Here is a 21,496-nt window from a genome sequence, read left to right as displayed (position 1 = left end):
TTATTATTGCAACAGCTCTTATCCTGGGGATAGAAAGGTACAAAGGAGAGTTAATCAAGAAAAGTACTTAAGACAATTAGAGGGACAAGCAGTTGGCTTGTTTAGAATGATATTTCTGCAATTACACTTTTATTTACTCATGCATGAAATGCTTAACACTGTGTAGGTGATTGCGTGTGCTTTGTACTTACAGTAGCAAGGGGTTAAGCAGCCCCCAACTGGCTATGTACAGTAAATCATCGGACCGAGTTACATAAACTAAATATCAAAGAGGAAATAAAAAAATAACAAAATATGGCCAGACTTGACATATCTAAGTGTGAAATTTTAAGGGCCATCCTTCCATCCGTTCTTTTGCAGTCTGTTTTCTGTTTTATGAGTGATTGTCTCATATCAACCATTCTCCTACACACGCAAGATCACAGACCAGCTACCAATTGTAACAAACTACATTTCCCACTATGCCTAACAGCAGCGGGTCAAACGTAATTTCCGTGACGGAAGCGAGAAACGAAAAGAAAAGTGTTTTTGTGGAAAAATGGCCCCAGCGCCATTTCATCTCTAAAACTAGAAATACAGAAACAGTATCAGAAAGCATTGCAATCTGAGTGTTGAACTTAATGTACATAGCTTATTCAGGCGATTATTATTATTATTATTATTCAGGTCCCAGTATAGGAGTCTAATCGCCTAAGATTTGTATTTTAAAACAAATAGAAAAAAAATAGTTTATTTAGTTTCCGGCTACATTTCAGCGAAGTTCATTTGTTACCGTTATTTATAATATGTCGCTCTGTATATTTCGCCTTTTTCAGTGCTCGTTATCCTCCCAGCCAGAAGAGACAAAAACAGGATATGTGCACACTGATTGGTTATAGTGTTGTTGCTGGGGTAACCCTGAATAATAAAGGCGTAATGACTCCCCGATAACCATAAAATCACCTTGGAGCTTTCCTATTTAATGAGCTCTCGCTTTCTATTTTGCGCCCCACACATGGGGAAGCTCCTCATTAGACTACAGCTAGCCTAATGTTAAAGAAACAATAGATAACAAATTTCGATAAAAGCAAAACCAAAGAAAGATCAGTTCCTTTAACCGTACATTGGCTTAAAATATTTTTATTTATAACAGCAAAAATAATTATTCATTTTTAAGAACAATATTATCAAAAATCTTCCAAAGGAAATCGAGTTATGTTGAAATTGTCAAATGCGTTTGTAAGACCTCATGGAGAACACAGTAACAGCATTGGTCACCACAAAAATATATTGTATGTCTGTCTGAAATTAGGTCAAAGAATAACAATCTGGTATGCTAAATTTCCAAGTTGAATTAAATGCCTTACACTCACAGATAAAAAGTAATCTCTTGATTGCTGAACAGGGAGGAAGTCAGGTGGACTTGATTCAAGTTTTCAAAATCCTTAAAGGTGCTTTCAAATCCCATCCAATATATGTCTGTGCAATTAAGAGTGGAACAGGAAGACACAAGTGGAAACCAACTGCATTTTAAAACCCCAAACTGGAGGCCCTTCTTCATACAAAGAGTCACAAATACCTTGAACAAATCATGTTACTGAAACTGAATGACTGGCATCCTCCAATAGGCTGCTAAATCTACTGTCTTCTAGCAACTGAATTATCTAGATCAGTTTATTCCGAAATGAGGACTTCCTTTATTTATAACCAATTGTGTGTTCTAACGATATTTTCATATCCCATACATGTAAAAAACAATCACTGAACCTTTGGCCTGACATCTGTGGCATGAGACATACAGGACAATATTAAGGTCTGGAGTTAACAAAATAATTCTGACAGGGCTATATAACATAATTTCAAAATATTTTTCTTTCCTCTTTTTTACTGCTCATTGGTGACTAATGGCTTGGCAGGAAAACAACAATCTAGCCTTCACAGAATTTGCCGCAATGACAAGTATATTATAATCTATGAAAATCAAAGGAAAAGCATTTAAAAAATATATTATCATCCCTTTTTCAGATGTGATTGGCCAGATTGTAGAAAAAGCAGTGCTTTTGAAAAGCACTTTGTCAGATTCTACAAGTTTCCATAAACCATGAAACCACAGAAGAGACTGTTCACAGATAGTCTGTGGAGAGTTGCTGGGGTTTCTCTAGTCTGCTTGTCTCTATACACATGATCTGTGAGATATTTAAGAGTACATTCAGGGATATTGGTGCAGTAAATTGTCATAAATCATAGTCCTGGTTCTAAAGTAGTCCAGAGGTCAGAAGGGATCCTAACTTCCCAGATGCATGCAATTGACCCTCCTGGCAGCTGCTAAACTTTCAGGCATCTGCTGTTATCAATCTGAGATCCTGCAACTAGCAGACACTAACTCCGACTCAATCTGTGAACTTCAGTTCAGTTCTTTGCACATCTATTTCCCTGCATTCTATTAGCGATCTAATAACTAGATAAAGCAGAGGTACAGCTATAAAAGTACCCGGTTTTCATAAATAATAAAAAAAATGCTGCTTTGGTGGACATAACGGATGAGAAGAAAGTCTTGTAATATACTGGCAACGCTTTAGCAACACAGGACCTGGAGAGCTCCAATCTAGAATGGTTTATAGGTTCCATTAATTTTTTTTCTTCATATTTGATACAATTTAATTGCCATTTACTCAAGTGAGTAATTTAACAATCATTTAAGGAGCTGATCCCTAGTACTCTTCAGTCCCTAAGTACAAGAGTTCTTTTAATTGAGCAAATTCTTTTGACATTATGATTAATAACGTCCAAGTGTTTCCGAATTTAAGAGACAGGTGGCCTGTAAGATCAACTGGACTGGGGCTCTCCAGGAGGAGGTCTGGAGATTCTCACTTAGCTCATTAGCTCATTATGATATATAATGGCAATTAAAAGAAGTAGCAATCTTGAGAAAATTCACTGGAATATATTAAGATATTTAGATACAGTGATTAAAAAAAATATTCCATAAAATTTGCAATGATCTTACTTCAAAAATCTTGAGCTGATCCAATTGTCAGCGTCAGAATTCAAATCCATCCCTAGTTTATGCATATAAGTCTTCATGATTAGAAATGGATAAGGGCTTACTCTAAGGGTAGATGCCTTTCCTTGAAAGTGTCCTTTCACTCTCCTCTTTTGACCATTTTTTATGTTATTTCCCCTCATGGCCACCTGAGGGAGACAAATAGTAAACACGGTATTACTTTCATTTTAATTTCTTTTTCACCCTTAATATAAAATAAACGGTTACAACCAGGCGGGATTAACATACATTGATAGTATTAATTTGAAAAAAAAAAAACTTTTTCATAAGGAAAAACACTTGGAAGTCAAGTTGATATAGTAGTTTGTGTGTGTGTTTAGTCGTTTTAGTCGAGTCCGACTCTTCTTGACCTTATGGACTTTAGCATGCCAGACCCGTCTGTCAGCAGCTGCTTCTCTGAGCTCTTGCAAATTCATATTCATTACTTCAGTAATACTATCTATCCATCTTAACTTCTGCCACCCCCTTCTTATTATCCCTTCAATCTTTCCCAACATCAGAGTCTTCTCCAGTGAATCCTGTCTTCGCATTATATGGCCAAAGTATTTGAGTAGTATGTAGTATCATTTAAAACAACAATAAGTACACATTTGTGAGTGAAAAACACAGGGTTTATATAAAGTTATTAATAATGTCCAAAGTAAGAAACACAAACACTGTTTTTCAGATCTGGGAAAATGGTTCATATACAGTAATACCTATTGTATGAAGCAGAGGTTCATTTCAAATGTAGGACTAAAGTATATGCAGGACTCTGTCTTGAACACTTGTAGCTTGTTAGTTTCCAGGTTTATGAGGAATAAAAAGATACTCAGAAGTTACTTCAGTTTTCACGAACATAGTCACAGAAAGAGGAAACCCAAAGGATGTCAATACCTTTACATATTTACACTAAAGACATTCAAATACAGCTTGTTGGAGTACTTCTGGAGCTTGTTTTATTGAGTGAGCTCAGAATTATTTTTAACAAATGTTTAAACAAACATGTTAACTGTCTCTTGATCTGGTAACACAGAAATTGTTTGTGGTTGAATTTAACTGAGTCACCTCTTCCTTAGGAAGCTAAAATGAATCTGATGTTTATATGGACGGGTTATCGGCCATGCAAGAGTTAACGGTCTCAGAGCCAGGCTGTGCCTCTTGAGAGCTCTGTTAGCGAGGATGCCTTGTTTATGTATGAGTCATTGCACTTACAGTGCTTCAGTCGCCCCCCGCCCCCCACCACAGCCCTTTCTGCATTCAAGCTTACCTTCCTAAGTGTCTGCTTTGAGACCAGATCAATATGTTTGAAACATGCAACTGTTCGTAGTTATTAAGGTGGTTTGCATTCTCATATGAAATGAAACTCAACATTCAAGCCCGGAGGAAAATCTTCCAAGCAACCTGAAAAAAAAAACACAAAACTATAGGGAAATGAGATGTATTTTCAGATGGCAGGAGAAGCAATAAACAATTTATTTTTCTTGCCATTACGCACCACAGTGTGCCCCCGGATTTTCCTGTTTAGCTTTGTTTTGTTTTAGGAGGCTTATTCACTTTTATGTTGGATTATGCTTAATTCTTCTATTCATTGATAATACATTTCATAATTAACATCAAGTGTGAGTACCGGGAGCAATCGTGCACACACTAAAGGTGATAACAAATTAAATTGACAGAGATGGCAATGTGGCTGGAACAGCACACACTGGAAGACTAATAAAAGATTCTGCATTGGAAACTCAACTGTTTTTTATGGATCACAAACAATAAGACCAAGGGCTCTTTCATCTCTTTATAATTGAACAATTATGTCCTAATCATGAATTTCTCATTCTCATTCCTCATGAACAATTTAATCAGTTTATAAATCAATTATTAGATTAGGTGATGATACACTGTTGAATTAGACATCATGTTTTCAATCCATTTTCTGAGGGTGAGAGAATTGCTACTACTTCCTTAAGCAGTTGTGGTTATAAAATGATGCAAGCTTAGGGGAATACCTTAAATATGATCTCCTAGGCTCTTTAACAGACATCCTCTCCTCATCTTCCAGCGAGGACCATGTGAGCTGTTCTCATTGTTTGCCTCCTAAGAATTCAGAGGATGACGTGCAATTTGCTGCCCTTCCTAAAGCCTATGTTTGGTTTAAAAACATCATTCTAAAAATCCAAAAAGGACGACAACAGAACGAAACTGAGCAGTAGGAATCTCACACCTTCATGCCCCTGCGCAGTCTTGAGCAAGGTAACCTTTTGAGAAGCGGGCTGCTTGCCCCTCAGACTCTGCTTTGTAATGGAAGCAGTGCAAGTAGTTTGGGGGTGGGAATCAGTGCACCTTCCGCAGGTTAACAATGTTAGGTTCTCCTGCACTCGGTAGCCTGCGATGGGAAAAGCTCTTGTTCAACAATGACACCTGTCCCAGCAACTCCAGGTGAGTTCTTCCTCCAGTCCTGGAGCGGCTTTAGTTATTAAGATGCATGCTTTAACATCAGAGGATTTTAATAGTGGTGTACAAACAGACCACAATTATGAAATTAAGATGACGATTTATTACCTTAGAATGAAACTGCAATGAAGTTGCATGTCTCTGCAGAAGATACTTTTATGTTGTACTTCTGCAAGGTTTTTGATGACATGCATTTCCAATTCATTTTGTCTCTTTTCTAAAAATAGCTAGTTTTGTTAAAGTCAAGAAAAAGCTTTAATGGTAGTCTCAATGTCCAGAAAGCAGCACCTGTGTCAACTGAATTATTACCATATGTACACTGATTTGAAAACAAACCTGAAAAAAATAGCAAAAGATGGTATATTGATTATATTTAGAAAGGAATGTTGCTGTATGATTATATAACAAGATCACACTAACTTCTTAAGAAAAAGAACACTTTGTGCAACAATAATTATTTTGTTTTAATTTTGACCATTTTTCCAGGAATGTGTAATTTGATAATAAATATGAATATATAGAAATTGTGTTTTGGGTAAAATAGAAAGGTCACTTATGTTTTTAATGATAAAATACTGTATTTCACAATGGATATACTGTTTTAATATACTGCACAACAAATGACTACAAAACCATTTGGAGACTAAGAATAATTAGATTAAGAGAGAGAAAGAGTGGGCACTCTTTTATATATGAATTATCTTTCAAAATATAGACCTGCAGTACATCCCATGTGGAGTCAGAGATACAGTATGAAAGTGTAGAATTTGAATCTAATATCGTGATATATTAATTAGATTAGATTATGCTATTTAGTCTGCTTAAAAATAGTCTTTTTCAAACTCCCTAATAACATTTAACTATGACGCCAAATCACAGCTTGTGTTGGCAAAATTCTACCTTTGATTAAATTGTTAAGAATATTAAGAATAAAGACCGAAGACTGAAGAATAATATAATAAATGTTAACTTATATTCTATATTCATATTCCTCTGGATATAATCTCCAGTGAAATAACAGAGAGTTTGGAAAGGAATAAAGTAAGTGACACATTTTTTAGCTTTAATTTAAAACCTTTTGTTACGTGTAATCTTAATTTGTTTTACTGCACATACCTTAATGAGTCAACTAATCAACAATATCTTATGTACTACGTACAGGTAAGATTACACACCAGAGAAAAAAGGCAAGATGTGTAAATACAAGAATTAAAAAATAAACACTTGTACAATAGTCTTTTTCACAGCTCACATTTGTAACTTTGACAATATTTATAGTTTGCCTTTTTAGTCATAATTTACCACCAGTTACCATCTGCAGGGAAGTCTTTTTAGATTTTGAACTTGCACTTTATTATTTCAGCCAGAGAGTGGCACTCTTTACTTTCTATGGGTTTATTCCTCTACTCTTTTAAAATATTGAGTTTTCAATACAGCTATTCTGGTCTTGTTTTATATTAGACCAAAGGCAAATGTTAGATTCTTTAGTCCATTGATCAATAGCTGACAGGTCACACAAAACTGATGGGAGCAGGGCTGAGTTAATTCGTTTTACTAAAAACCCTCCATAATGTATTGCTTTTTACAAAAAAAGAAGGTTTGTTTCATGTAATTGCACTACATGCCTTAAAAATAGACGACATTTACAAAGCACGTAAATTCAAAATGTATGACCTCCATTCAAAATCGATGCCATGCAATTGCTTTCTATTCATCTCATTGTGGTGCTTAGAGCTGTGTCATTTAATAAATGACCAAGAAATAATCCATTCACATTGTACAAGTTCACAGAGAATCATATGTGCTAGACAGTTCTGAAATAAGTTACAGCCTACTTGGATTACCTGGATCAAAATGGCTTAATGTTGCTTTTGACGGGTGCTTTTGGTTCAGATCAGAAAAATCTGAAATGTAGTGAAACTTGCAAAGCTTTGCAATGGCTAAAAAACACGAGAAGGAAATTCAGAGGGTTAGCCTAAGGTGCGGTTCATAGCTCTGAAATAAGAGAGGAAACAGCCTCCTAACGTCTGCACGTGCCCTCGTCAGCAGAAACTAAATATAGATGATTAGAGGGAACACAGAATTTTTAATATACATTTGTTAAGGGTTTGGTCAGTGAATTTAAACATAAAGGTTAACCAAAGCAAACCTTTTCTGTCAGCAAACATCCTTGAAACCTCTAAGGCATGCGTCGCACATACAGTAACAGCCTATTGCATATCTGATAACGTGCTACTGCATTTTACCCTTTAACGAATGGGAAGGCAGCCATGGGGAGATTAAGTCAGAAATTCTCTCATTAATTTTCCCAACTGCAAAAACCAATTTCTATCAAACCCATTAAACTCAGAAGTAACTTGAAAGCAAAACCGAAGAAACTTACTGATTTTCTTATGATGAAAAATAAATACAGCTCAGTGTCCCCACAAACTACAAAGCAGAGGAATACTTTTATCCCACTTTTGAGTCCAGTTTTGCTATTGGAGTACTGGAGAATGAATTGTGACGCAAAGGCATTTAGGCTTCAAGTTGTGAGGTTTCTTCTATTCACTTTACTGTGTTGTGGTTGCAGGCCTGTTTGTAGCAGAAACTTCAGTTTTCATCTCTTTAGCTTTATTGTGGTTTGCTGATGACATTATATGACCCAGTTTCTGTCTTCTAGCAAAGCAAGACGGGGTAGGGTTAATCCCCCTTTCATAAAGCATGTCAGGAAATATGATTGGCAATTACCGTCTGTAAGAGAAAGGGTTTGCTTGTAGCCTTTTTAATTAGACGGAATGTAAAAATATTGAAAATAGCCTTAGAAATGGATCAGAGTTGAGTTGTAAGGAAATTATTTGTGTGCTGTGCCGAGGTTGATCTTTTTAAGCATTTACAGATTTGGGGATTTGTACGAAAGTAGCTCAACTGTTAGTTGTAAAGACATAACATATGAGCAGCATGCCAGCATTAGCATTTAGGTCAAATTTCAGTGATTTTTTTTCTGGCTCATGTCACAATTGTCGCTCTGGACAATGTACAGTTCATACAGCACTTCGGGGAAGATTCAGTTATGATTACTCAATCTTACACACCTTATAAAGAGGTATAGAATTTTGAAGATGAAGTTTTTGTGCAGTTAACCAGTTCCACTTAGTTCATACACAAGCTAAGATAACCTGTGCATCTTACGTTAATAAGATTACTGGATTTTACCTAGCTGCATTCTTTTATTTTTAAGATCAGTTATTACCACATATCAGAATCTGTACTGGGCAAAGCTGAAATGTGCACTTTGTTACGTAGGCTGAGATTACCAAGAGAATAATTGTTTGGCCAAGACAGAAAGCTGACAAGAACTTTTCCAATTAAAAATTTCCAGTATATGCTATTTGTCCAGCATATCACATCAGAATTACAGACAGACTTTTACAGACACACTTTTGGTTGAATTTTAGTTCTCTGGAATGACAAAGAAGCTAAGATGACATGCCCATATCATGTAAATAAGTGCTGGGTAAAAGCAGGTAAACTACACAAGTGTTGTTTTCCAAACCTCTGTTTGATCTCCACCTTGTCAAGAGTGAGTCTCGTATCAAACATACAGTATCTGCAGCCAACAGGAACTGGAATGGTTGGCCTTTCCGAATTTCATGAGATTTTATTTTTTCCAAAACATTATCTCACAAACGCTCTTGGAGGTACAAATGTATCTGCACTCTTTATTCAATATTTCCTAGTGAATCCGCTCACATACAGCAGTAACATTAGGTAGTTGAAAAATATCCAAAAACCTCATTGTTAATAATAATGTCACTGGTGCTGTTGGGAAAATGAATACTTGAAAAATGCAATTTCAAAATTCTGTTTTCATTGTTCAAACATCTGTGGATTGACAGTTGCTTTAAAAACAAAGCTGTAATTATATCACCTTATCACAGAGTTTCACTGAATGTAAACCCAAGAAACTAGTAGAAAAAAGACAACCATTGTTTATTTCTGGGCAAATCAATGATAAATGTTCACGTGATGTGAGCTGGTAAGAAAGAAAACCTGAAATAAAAAATAAAGTTTTGTTTGGATACTTTTCCTATCTCTTTTGATTTAATGAGCAACTTCAACAGAGGAAATTTACAGCATAGGGGAGGTGCCCAAAACTTCGAGCCTGCTGTAGCTTAGTGTTTCATCGATTTGTACATGAAAACTTTTAACTGTGATTTCATGGCAGTTAACAGAAAAATGTAAACCTGCTTTTTAGCTTTAATAGAGTAAGTGCCATACCAAATCAAAATATTTTCCATTCTACTTATATAATCATACTGCTTGCAAAAAATCCCATAATAACTGGTTTTATGGAAGAGATGAGTTTCATGCACAACAGATAGTACTGAAAGAAGTGAAGACTGATGGCATACACAAAAACTCGTTTTCTTGCTTTCATTGCAAATAAAAAATAGCAACAATAACTCATTAAGAATTGTAGAATACTTGTGCAGGTATTTGAATTTGAAATTTTGAATACTTTTGGAAAGAACTTTCTAAAAAAAAACCAGGGTACTCTGATGTATGATCAGCACATCAGAATCCATAATTAGACATGAAAATGAAGTCAAATAATATACCCGGCGATGTTTTTGCTTCTTCAAACAAAAGGTTAGCAGTGAGAGAACTCCCTCAATGTGTAACTGTAGTTATTCTGGGGAATGTGCTGCAGCTCTATGTGAGTATTTTCAGTACTGCAAAACCTTTTCAGCTAGCTGTATTTTACCCCAGCGGTTAGTACCGCAAACTGAGCTCTAATGTAAGATTAATAGGACGCTCAAAGCGTACAGTGCCAAACCTTGTAACGTGAGGTACATGGCTGTAATTCTTGCTAGTCAAGACCCAGGGATCCAATTTCAGTTACTGGCGTCAAGCAGGCGCACTGGACTAACACAAAAACCTTAACCTTCTCAAAAGCGTCACGGAATGTGCAAATAGCGGCGTCTCTACTCAAAAATACAGATCGATGCACACAGCCTCCTGAAATGTATCTGGGAAAGGCACTTGGGCAGTGCCCATTGTGATTATCTGGTGATCAGAAAGTCCCATAGCAGTTAAATTGTTTTGGCTTTTTTTAGCTCACGTTCCCATGTGACACCCAGAAGGTGTGTATGTGGTTGCATTTATTTAAATCTATAAAGAAAGCAGTGTAATGGATCAAAGGCGAGGCTACGAAGAAAGCCGAGCGAAACGTATTATAATCGTAAAATTCAACTAAAAGACGAAGAAAAAAAAAGGGGGAAAAAAAAACACCGTGGCACTTTTTTTTTTCTTCCAGTGACCTCCCACACGATCAGTTTAATCTGGAGGACTGATCAAAACAGTTGGCTACACTAGCTCTTTTCTGCTGTGAATGTGCAGCTATGATGATGATGTCACCGAGTCTCCACTTTTTCTTCTAGTTATGGCGGAGCCGAAGTTTTCAAACTTGGGTAAGTTTTACCAGTGGCTGCATTACAACGTCTTGTTTCGTTTGACTTGGTGCTTTGCCTTTGTGAAAGCTGCGATCTTAACAGTTCGCCCTGTTAGCCTGCGAAATGTTAGCCGAATAGGTTTCAGTATTAATGCAAAACGTCGGTGTTTTGTTACGCGCTGCGAGTTTGGATCGGTCAGAGATGGGCCGTTGGTTCGGTGGGGGGGTAAAGAAATTAGTTACGTTGTTTCGTTTTCATGTTTATAATACCCTACGGCAGAACAAAGCCCACAAAAGCTGAGGCGTCGTGAAACACTGGCGGAGACATTGTATTCCAGAATCTTAATGTGTTCAATAAAATGAAAAAAAATCTTCAGTTCCCAATTCAGTGAAGGGAGTTCTGAAAGAAACGCTTGTTTTTATCCCATTGTTGCGTTAAAGTATTTTACTTTTGTGTTGCCTGGTAGTTCGGAAAATGAATTATCGAAGCCCTGAACGTGACCGTCAGGCTTGTAATGTGCTATCAGTGGGAAACTGAAAAATTCACATTGCTTTGCAATTGGGAGTTTGTGGAAAAACATTTTAATCAGGTTATTTTCGTTGTTGTGCATTATATAGGCTAAAATATTTTAGACACATAATTATGTGCAACGCCAACAGCGATCACTTCAAGAAATTCAAATGAAAGTTATACCGTGTTTACTATTTGTCTCACTTCAAATGTAACTTTAATGAAGTTTACGGAAAACACAAACTAGAATAAATTCCCTTTTTTCGAAATGTGCTTTTTTATTAACTTCTTGTTTTGAGAACAAATCGTATTTCTACATTAGAGTGCCACACACGATCTTTATTTTTTTTCTGTTAAAGTAGAGTGCAAATGAATATTATTTTTGTGCTTGGATTCACAGTCATGATGCTGTTAACCTTGTGAAGTTGAAGATACAGTGAAATCTAGTAATTAGTGGAGAATTTAAAGAGACAGTGTCGCTTGATTCATGCGAGAGATTCATAAACACATCATTTACGATTATGTTTAATAATAAGGTGATGTCTGGGTAACTGACCACTTCAAAGAATAAGTATGTTGTTTTGAGTTTTTAGGCAAGTACAAAACGTTGATGATACATTTGGTATTTCATTGGAGAACATCAGTGATTTAGGAGGTTGTTCACAGTAAACGTTGATCGCAATGTGTAAAAACAAAATAAAAATAAAATAATACAATTTTGAAATGTAATTTCCCTGCTTTTCCAGACGTTCTTAGCAGAGTGCAAGAGAAGATAATATTATTTTCATACTTTATCTGGAATAGTTGTCTCTGTAATTTTAGACTACAATACCACAGAAAATTGAATTTGTCTGAAGTGGCTTATTGCTGTTCAGAAACTATTTGGTCACATTGTGGGTTATGTGCTGGCTGGTGATTTGATCTGGTTTCTCAAACGTAGGGGGTTGTTATAAATGTATTGAGGTTTTATCTTCGATGTTATGATCGTTTGAAATGCTTTTTTAGGTTTGGTCTGTTGTGTATTGTTGTACAGATATTGTTGTATTGACTTGTTTCAAGTGGAATGTAAAAGTGCAAATAGCTTTGCCTTCCCTTTGCAAAATACTCTGCTACTGCAACAAATCGTGCCGTGTGAACTCTATTTCAGTGGCTGGATGCCTCCGTTCTTTAGCTTCAAGTTCATGGCTGGGCTTTGTCTTCTTTAGTTGTGAAAGGCTGTGCAGTGTTATCAACACTACCCATAACTACAGATGCACAGGTGGCTCCATGCTTTGTCTCTTTCTGTGCTACTCATCTCAATATTGTTAGCCTCAGTGGACAATTTCGCCAATAAGTTGTACTCTTGTATGTGTCTGTTCTGCCTCAGAGGTCAGGTGTAGGTGAAAAGAAACCACAGTCAATCCATATAAGATGATCGTGATCTGAAGGGGTGTTATATAGCCCAAATGTGAGTACTGTGTTTGAATTCTCAGAGTATGTTAATCTCACCTAAGAATATGTGAATGTTACATATGTTGTCAAAAAGTTGTGGCCTACTGTTTGGTGGTTTTAAATGTTTTAATGGCCTGTAAAAGCTCTTCAAAAGCTATCGGTTCATAAAAGGTGCTTGCAATTGGCAATTTGTTTGTTATCATTGAAAATGCACCAGCCTCAGATAGTTTAAATGCTTGGTTTTAAGACATTTGCACACAGCTGAATTTGTGTGAGCCCATGTTTTAGTATCTGGAGGTGATGGAGAGTTTAATGCATTTTCTCTAATGATTTTATTTGAAAAGGTGTGTAAAAATACAACTGTGAAATGCTGAGCAGTAGGCCTAATAATCTCTTGTCACTATGCTGGCATTCGTTGTAGTGGAAAAAGACCCTTTAGGCTTCATAAAGCATTGATAACCGTATTATTTTAGGTTCTGTCTTACTTTCACTGGCTTCATTTTTTCTTTGGTTCAAGTCGTGGAAACAGTGGCCAACAATCAGGAAAAAAATTTCAGAAGCATAGCACGACACAAGGATAAAATGAGCTCCTATTCAGACATGTGTAACCAAATATTTTCTTAGATGTTTCTGTTGTAAAGAGCATAGGAAAATAAATGTGATTATCGTTGCCTATACTGAATTTCGTTTTAGGAAATGCAATTCTTTTAAAAATAATTGCTCTGCAGCTGCAGCGCAAGGTGTTGAGGACAAGTCCATGCATGTCATGCATGTGTGGTAAAATGTGGCATTAAAATGGCTCTATTGATAAGGACGGCTCTAGATAACCTAATTGTTTCGTAGCCTAGTAAGTTTCAGAAACATCAATGTATATACTTGAGGTACTGAGCAAACTTACCAACCCTTCCCCACTCCCAAACCCAGCCCTGAAATGATTAAGGCTAGTTGCATTGAGCACCTTAAGTTAAATGCTTACTTAACTTTCTCCTCAAGTGCTCTGTGAATTTAGAGGTGTTGTACAAAGCAGCTGAACACACTGATGTCACTTCCCTAGTTAACAAGAAACAATCCATGTTTAAGACTTAAGATATATGGTTTTTTATTGTGTTTTATACACCCTGGTTCTGGTTCTGTTATGGTACCGTGTATCTGCTTTTGAATTAGCTTTTTTAAATGTAGAATAATTGATGGTATCTTCTACAGAAGTGAAATTTAATCCTAAAATAACTTCCCTCTTCTTGAAATTAGCTGTTTAACTCTGGAGTTATGTCTTAACTGTTTGGTAATAAGTAGGTGTCTCATTACAAGGTTCTCTGGGGCTGGTCTCCGTTTTCCCATTTGTATCTACTGTACATATGTGTAGTGCGTGGTCAGGGAGGTTTATTAAATAGTTGCATCTATTATCTTTCTGGATCTCATCAAAAGCCGGATTCTGATGATGCAGAATTTGTAATTTAGTATAAGAGCTGATCTGAATGAAAGACAGTGCTGCTCAAGGTGTCACTGATGTTAAGTATTGTACGTATGTACTGTACCTACTTCCCCATGTCTTGAAGGATATAAGTAGTTCCAATTAGGCTGAAAATGTTGTGATTTTGCCCTCAGATCTGTGAACACTGGCTTGATCACCGCAGGTTCCATTAATTCCTTTCTTGAAAAAATCACTGCCATGCTTTAGGATGTTTATACACAGCCCGCTTAATCACAACACAAAAGCATGAATTAGATACACGTGAGCAGTAGGCTGTCAGTTACTTTGAGACACTTCTATTTTTTTGTTTGGTTGGTGTTGTCAATAATATACCAACTGTTTACTTCCAGAATTATAAAATGTAGCCCTAATAGCTTGGTTTACTATATGCTAATAGTTTTAGATCTACAATCTTACATCATGTCCACACAGGAGACAGTTAGATTTAAAATGCATATGCATACCGTTTGTGCCTTGCTGATAAGGCTCGACACGAGCCAGTGTGCTTGAGAGTTTTGTCTGCCTGTCTGGCTATGGGGTTTGGCACATACTGTACTGTTAAAGGACATGTTTGTGTGTGTGGTTTATGCTTTCAGACTGTTCGTGCTGTCTTTCTATTTGAAAATAAAGACATAGAGGTCGTGCATGATTTTCATTCTACACGGCGCATGAATACTGAAAGGTCACTTTTTTTTGTGTATTGCCTTGCTGTTAGAGTGTATAAGCATACACTGTGCATATGATATTTGCTGTACATTGCTTGATTCTTCTTGCATACAGTTGGGATGGCTTTATTTTTGCAGCAAGTTCTTCTTTTCACTTCTTCTTTGAAATAAACATTTGAGTCTGTTAAAAATGTCAATTGTTCAAAAGACAAAGTGCTTTGGGGGTTTCCATTACACCTACAGACTGTGTGAAATAAACGTTCCAGCTGAGCCTTAGAACCTAAGCAAATGCCAACTGGGTTCACATTTGTCCTACTTTTCATAGACAATGAAAGCTAAGATTCATAAACGGTGTCCTACCATGAATTGTGTGATGTGTGACACCACTTTGCATTCTCTAAGAGAAGCTGGATTGGAAGCTGAAAATGTGTGAAGTTTTTGGGCAATGTGTACCAGAAACCTGTCAAAGCCACCATTAGATACTGTAAGTTGTGAAATTTCTTCAGGACTTCTGCTACTCTCTACTTTTCCTGTTTGTTCAAGCAGACCATTAGGGTACCTTTTTGAAAAGAGGGACCATTTTGCCCATGCATGCTCGAACAAGGGAGGCCTTCACTTCCAAAGGGGGGGAGATTTGCTGTCTGGGGAACAAAAAACTCTTCAGTAAGTTTGCCTTCACTTGGCGTTTTCTAGCTGAAGTTATAACTGTTACCAGATGTTTTGCCGATTCAAAGCTAACACAAAAATAACAAATTTTTAACATTTTTCAAAGCTAGAAATGTATTTTTAATGGACTTCACCCTGATTAAAAAAAGCGAGGACATATCCTGCTTAATACTTTCATTAAAGTCTTTAATGATCAAAGTTTTCATGCATTTGGGTACCTTGTGTTTCTAATTCTAGTATGATTAATGTGTGACAGATAGTTACAGGACTTGATTCCTCCCCTGATAGAAATATACATGAGGGGCTTTGTGTTACTTAACGGATAGGAAATTATTCATGTACAACAATGAAATGTGACAAAAAGGAGTTGGCATATAAACAAATAGGTAATATTGCAGAGGGATTTTAAACCTGCCAAAATGAGCACTAATAACTGGCGGAGTGAAGTCGTCTTGTTTTTCTTTGGTAATCCAAACCTTCGAAGATTCACATTTATGGTCATAGATTAGGAAATGGCGGTTATGTTAACATTGCATATATACACAGAGTGCAATATTTAGAGAGCTACACAACACTCTAGGACAACGGGAGGGATTTTTTCCCTTGCAAATGAAACTAACCGTACATAAAAGTTTTATGACATCAAGGTCCACATTGCTTGTAATTCAAAAGATGCCTCATTTTAGTTGACCAAAGCCAGTGCTGTAAACAGCAGGGTTTTTAGCTGCCATTTTAGCCAGCAGTTCTCATAAATATTTACTTTGCAAGTTAAACGGAGAAGAAAAAAAAAGAACACTGCGATGTCTGTTTAGACTGCTGGAGCCGTTAACCAAGTACATGATGAATGTCTTTCACCCTGTCCTCAAGTTGTGCTCATGGCTCTTTTTCATTTTGTACCCAAGTAGCTGCCATGACAGCTGGATGATTTAGTCTGTTTTAAAGACTAGTGTGTAATGATTTTGTTTCCTGCAGTGTTTCAGTCTATTTTATGTCCAGGTGGTATTTGCAGTGTGCAGTAAATATTAGATCTGAATATTGTGTTTCAAGTCCTCCAGCTGGGTTCGGATCCCTTTGAAAGAGTCAGGACGTGCACAAACTCAGTTTCGTGCTTATTGAGGGAAGAAATATGGATGTCAGGATTCCAACCGGCTCTTGAGGAAATAGCTCAGCACTCATTTAAACTAAGGTCAAAAATGAAAATTAAAGTTCACATCCAGAAAAGTGAAGTAAATTTAATTCTCACATATGCTGCCAATGTAGCCACTAAAATGAGTAATTTTGCAGGATTTTTATGAAAACGATAAGGCCCAAAGAAACTTAAACTGAAGTGTCATTGTGACGGTTATTCCTGTGCACAAACATTGTCGCAGGACTCAAAAATAAACTGCTGAGCATCTTTAAAGGTACGGCCAGATGACTTCGTGTTGTGTAAGATTAACAGGTAATGTTCTATTTTTAGGAGAAAAAGGCATTTGACCCTTTTAGAGGTCAAGCACAGTGTGAATTTAATACCCGATTTGCCTAAAGTGACCCCTCGGAGAACATTCCTCATTTACGTGTTGTGAATTGCAGTCACAATCCTAAGGAATGTTGTGGCGGTTAGCTTGGACTCATTTAGCCCTGTGTGCTGTGAGTTTGATCTCTGCCCACAGCTGACCCAGTCTTGAGGCAAGTCTGAAAGTCTAAAATGAGCTCTGTGCATTGGCTTGAGGTCATTGTCTGAGAAGTGAGCACATCTCCTGTGGTTTCAGAAATGACTGTGTGACACCCTCCCCCCAGAGTGGTAGCTAGGCTCAGCTTTTGATGACAGTGCAGTACTGGTCTACCCACTAATCTCATCGTGTGACTGGCTGTGCTTTTTGATATTTAATATAATGGAAAAGCACAGTTCTACAGCATCACGGTGCCAGGAGACTGCAGCCAGCGGCCGAGATGAAACACTTTTTGCAGAGATGAGAAAACTGCTCAAGTAAAGCTTTTGTTTGATTCCCCCACTGCTACAAATAAAGAAAGTTACACTAGTGGAGTTGAAACCTTCTGAGTTCAGGAAAAAGCAGAGTGTGAATGAATCCCTGGGCCTGAAGAAGAGTCTGAATAAACGTGAGTGTTTAAATGTGAACTGAATGGTTCAGGGATGACATTTACACAGACTGAGTTCTAGGTATTGCTAACTCAAGCCTGGGCCATGTCACTGAATGACTGTACCCAGGCAGTGGCTTCTGACTTCCTCAGCCTGTCCTGAAGTAGGGGCTGGGATTAATCAGCAACGTTTGTCTTGGCCCCTGGTAAAAGTTATCCCCCCCAATAATGTCCTGTGCACCTGCAGAATTGCCGCAGTGTCTGGGGCTGTGGAGCTTGACATACAGGTGGGTCTGCTCCTTTGTATTCTGCCCATCTGGGTCCAGGTGTCATTGGTGGGGGTCAAAATCTTAACACATTACTGGGATTCCAAATCGGGTGTGCATATAATAATAATAATAATAATAATAATAGTGATTCGATAAAACAAATCTGGAAATGTGTCGGATGCATTTCCGGTCTTGGGTACTCGGAATGTTGACAGTTGCACAGAGGGTGACAAATTTTGATCTCCGTAAAAGTAGTATGCTTCAGAATCATCGTTCACCTAATTGAACTGATTTAACACTCGTCACGGATGTAAAGCAGATAATGATTTAAACAGATCTATAAACTGTGCTGGAATATGGCCCACGAGGACTCAATATCTGAAGAACATTGATTGAAGTTCCAGAATTTTTTTCAGTCAGGTCTGTGGTTTATGAGATATTGCCATGTTGGCCATTAACATGGGTTTCGGATTTGTCACTTGCATTTGACACACTGACAGGCTACAGTACCTACTGTAGGTTCAATTCAACAGAAGCTTTTGTTACTTCATATATACCATGCATTTACACTATAGCCTCTCGCTTAATGCATCAGTCCTATGCACTACATGCATTTTGGGGTGATATTTCATTCTAGCTTCTAAAATATTTAGTACTTTGTAATCTCAGTGTTTTTATGTGGTTGGTAAACTTGACTGCCAAGGTGAAATCCATTTCATAAGCACACAGACCAGCTGCGCTGGTTCTTTCCCATTATACAAAGTAGGGAATTTCTCATACCCTCTAGTGCTCTGCAGTGTTTAATGTGGGCTGGCAGGGAAATCAAATCATTTATAAGAAAAAAAGTATATGTATGTATACTGAGCGTGCAAAAAGAAGCTTATTACTTATAAATATAACAAATTTACAAAGCTATCCTTGAGTAAATTCCAATGTTTTTGACTATTTTATTGAACAGATGCCATACAGTGAAAATTTATCATTAACAGCTTTCGTTAATGTGGGTGTACTGTGAGACTTGCAGGCCAGGTGTTTTTGATGCCAGTGTGGGAAGCAGCAGAAGCTGTGCCTCTGTGATGCATGCTTTGGAACGGGTGGGAAATGCTAGCCTTTAGGATTCTAATCCATTCCCGTCTTGGAAGTGAATTGTCTCGTTGTAATATTGGCATGCCAGGATGGTTTTGCAGGAAGGACAGCAAGTGAGGTCCCAAAACTTGATCCATGAAGCAGTACGAAGTCAGGCTGTCATCGGTTACCACAAGCGTTCGGGGGAGAATAGACACTGCTGTCCAGACCTTCACACTTGGATCTTCCCATTGATCAGTCTGTTGCACACAACAGTAAGCATGACATTCTGGTCACCTGCATCAAGCTGGTGTGCACAAGACTTTGTTTCATTACAAAAGAGGCCTTGGCGATGTTCTCTTCTTAAGCAGGGTGTATCGTGAAACCTTTCTATATTTTTATTTCCTGACTTTCATCCACTTTGACATTTAAAAGACTAAACTATCTCATGCTGTTTGATTTAACGCTCATCTAACATAATAAATCGAGTGTATCACAGTCACTGAATGATCAATGGCAAAAAATTGTGATCATGCCAAAAGCATGTATTTCATTTTTTGCATCCATATAAGCTCATATAATTTTTCTATAAACATACATAAAGTGGTTTCTTTTTATACTTAGTTAATAATTTTTTCATTTGTTAAATCTCCACAACATTTGTTTTTGTCAAGGACCATTTAATTTTATGATAAGTCTTCTACTAAATGTGATTTTGCTTTGTCAGATCTCTAGCCAGCAACAAAAGTTTGCATGCAGTAGCTTTTGGTTTCATATACTGTAGCTAACATTGCCTAATCTATAGCACTAAAAGACACTGATCAAAAGCTTATACTTATTCTTTAAGATGCATAGTGACATTCTGTTTCTTCATACTTTTCATCATCTTATGTAAATAAAATATAGATTCAAAACACTCACTGTAGTGGGTTTTTTGGGAACAAAATCTAATGTTTATCGAAGATTTCTCTCATATTTGTCTCTTTTTGAAAATTAGGAGACAGTTTTATTTAAAAAAGGCCTTATCACAGCATGCAAATAGCAGTTATACATTCTGGCAACTACAATTATGATTTTTATACCAATGTCATACTGCTGTGGTTGGTATGAAGCTCAAGATATGATAAATCAGATATTATCTACAGCCTCAAAGTCATATTGTGGAGACGGAAGGAAAACCAGTTTTAGAAGAATATGAATCAGTCAAGTAAAAAAAAAGTCCTGTAAAGATGAGAATTTAAGTCCTGTCATGCACTTTCAAGGCAGTGAATATCATTTAGAATTGCAAGGCCAGGGTGGCGGAGCCCTTATTGTTTTGGTTATATCTGTTGGTGTTAAAAACAGTTTAATTCAAGATTTTAATTTGAATGCGCTTTCTCAAAACGAATTTGTCCAGAGATTTATGAATTGGTGGTCATGACAAATTAAGAAAATCCGCTACCAGGAGCCATCTGGTTGGTGAAATATGCTCCTTGGCATTATCCTGAAACTTGGCCTGTTTCAGGGCATGTTTAAAACCTGCGTCAGACTTGCATGTCACAGGTTGCAGTGATACTTTTTATGTGTACCTCAGCTCACCAACTCTGCTTGGCATAATGCATCCTATAGCTCTAACTGCTCTTCAGACATCGCTTGGCCAGTTAACTCCAAAGTGGGTACATACCATTCTAGTGACGGTGCCATTGCCAGACAGTGAAACAGGGTTCCTGCATAAAGCAGAAGGGCTATCTTATTTTTTTGTTGATACACATCCTGTGCCACAAACTGCTCCTGAGGAAAATCTACATGGCCAGTGGATTCCAGACTTGGTAGGAGTTATTCAAGGCACAATACGATTAACATAAAATAATAATAATAAACTTTATTTTATATAGCGCCTTTATGGGTGGCTTCTCAAAGCGCTTTACAGGATGACAATAACAATAAATAAGAAGACTACAACAATAAATAAGAAGATTTCACAAGATAGGACACAATTATAATTACAACAATACAACAATAACAATAGAGGAGACCGTGGAAGGTGGTATTAAGAAGAGCAGAGGGGTGAAGAATGGAACCAGTTAAGTAAAGGCTTTTCTGAAGAAGAAGGTTTTGTCAAAATGTTAAAATGGGGCTCCTTCTTTGAGCACAAGGACTGCCTGACAGCCGTTGTGTGCGCAAAAGTCCAATTACTGCTGTCTTAGGAGCCACTGCACTGATTTAATTGAACTTGTAGGTGCATCACATAACAGAACCTCCTCCGGTCTTTCACCTCACGTGTGGATCTGACACCTTTTACAACCACATTAGGTCATCACTCGCTATGTGAAACACGACCCATACCACAGACTGCTCCTCTTCAATATCTGTTGCTGCCACTAAATGCGAAACCATGCAACTTACAAAATGCTTGTAGGTAGCATTTTTATAACACAATTGAAAAATGGCTA

The 21,496-nt window shown here is 37.2% G+C and overlaps 1 protein-coding gene across 5 annotated transcripts in view; it reads left to right on the top strand.

Moving 5' to 3' along the window:
- Positions 1-10,287: 10,287 nt before the first annotated feature.
- raf1b (Raf-1 proto-oncogene, serine/threonine kinase b) overlaps positions 10,288-21,496 on the top strand; it is a 28,454-nt gene continuing 17,245 nt past the window's right edge. Inside the window, exons 1-2 of one of the 5 annotated variants that reach the window (XM_088636844.1) lie at positions 10,290-10,599; positions 10,773-10,926. The gene's annotated coding sequence lies outside the window, so the exon portion shown is untranslated. Of the gene's footprint in view, positions 10,927-21,496 lie in introns of all 5 variants that reach the window. The other 4 variants (XM_088636845.1, XM_088636843.1, XM_088636847.1 and 1 more) reach the window with 4 other exon arrangements.

Source organism: Lepisosteus platostomus, chromosome 6, assembly GCF_059453375.1.
Source record: "Lepisosteus platostomus isolate fLepPlt1 chromosome 6, fLepPlt1.hap1, whole genome shotgun sequence".
In the NCBI taxonomy this organism is placed as follows: domain Eukaryota; kingdom Metazoa; phylum Chordata; class Actinopteri; order Semionotiformes; family Lepisosteidae; genus Lepisosteus; species Lepisosteus platostomus.
This window is presented reverse-complemented; position numbering and strand designations above follow the sequence as displayed.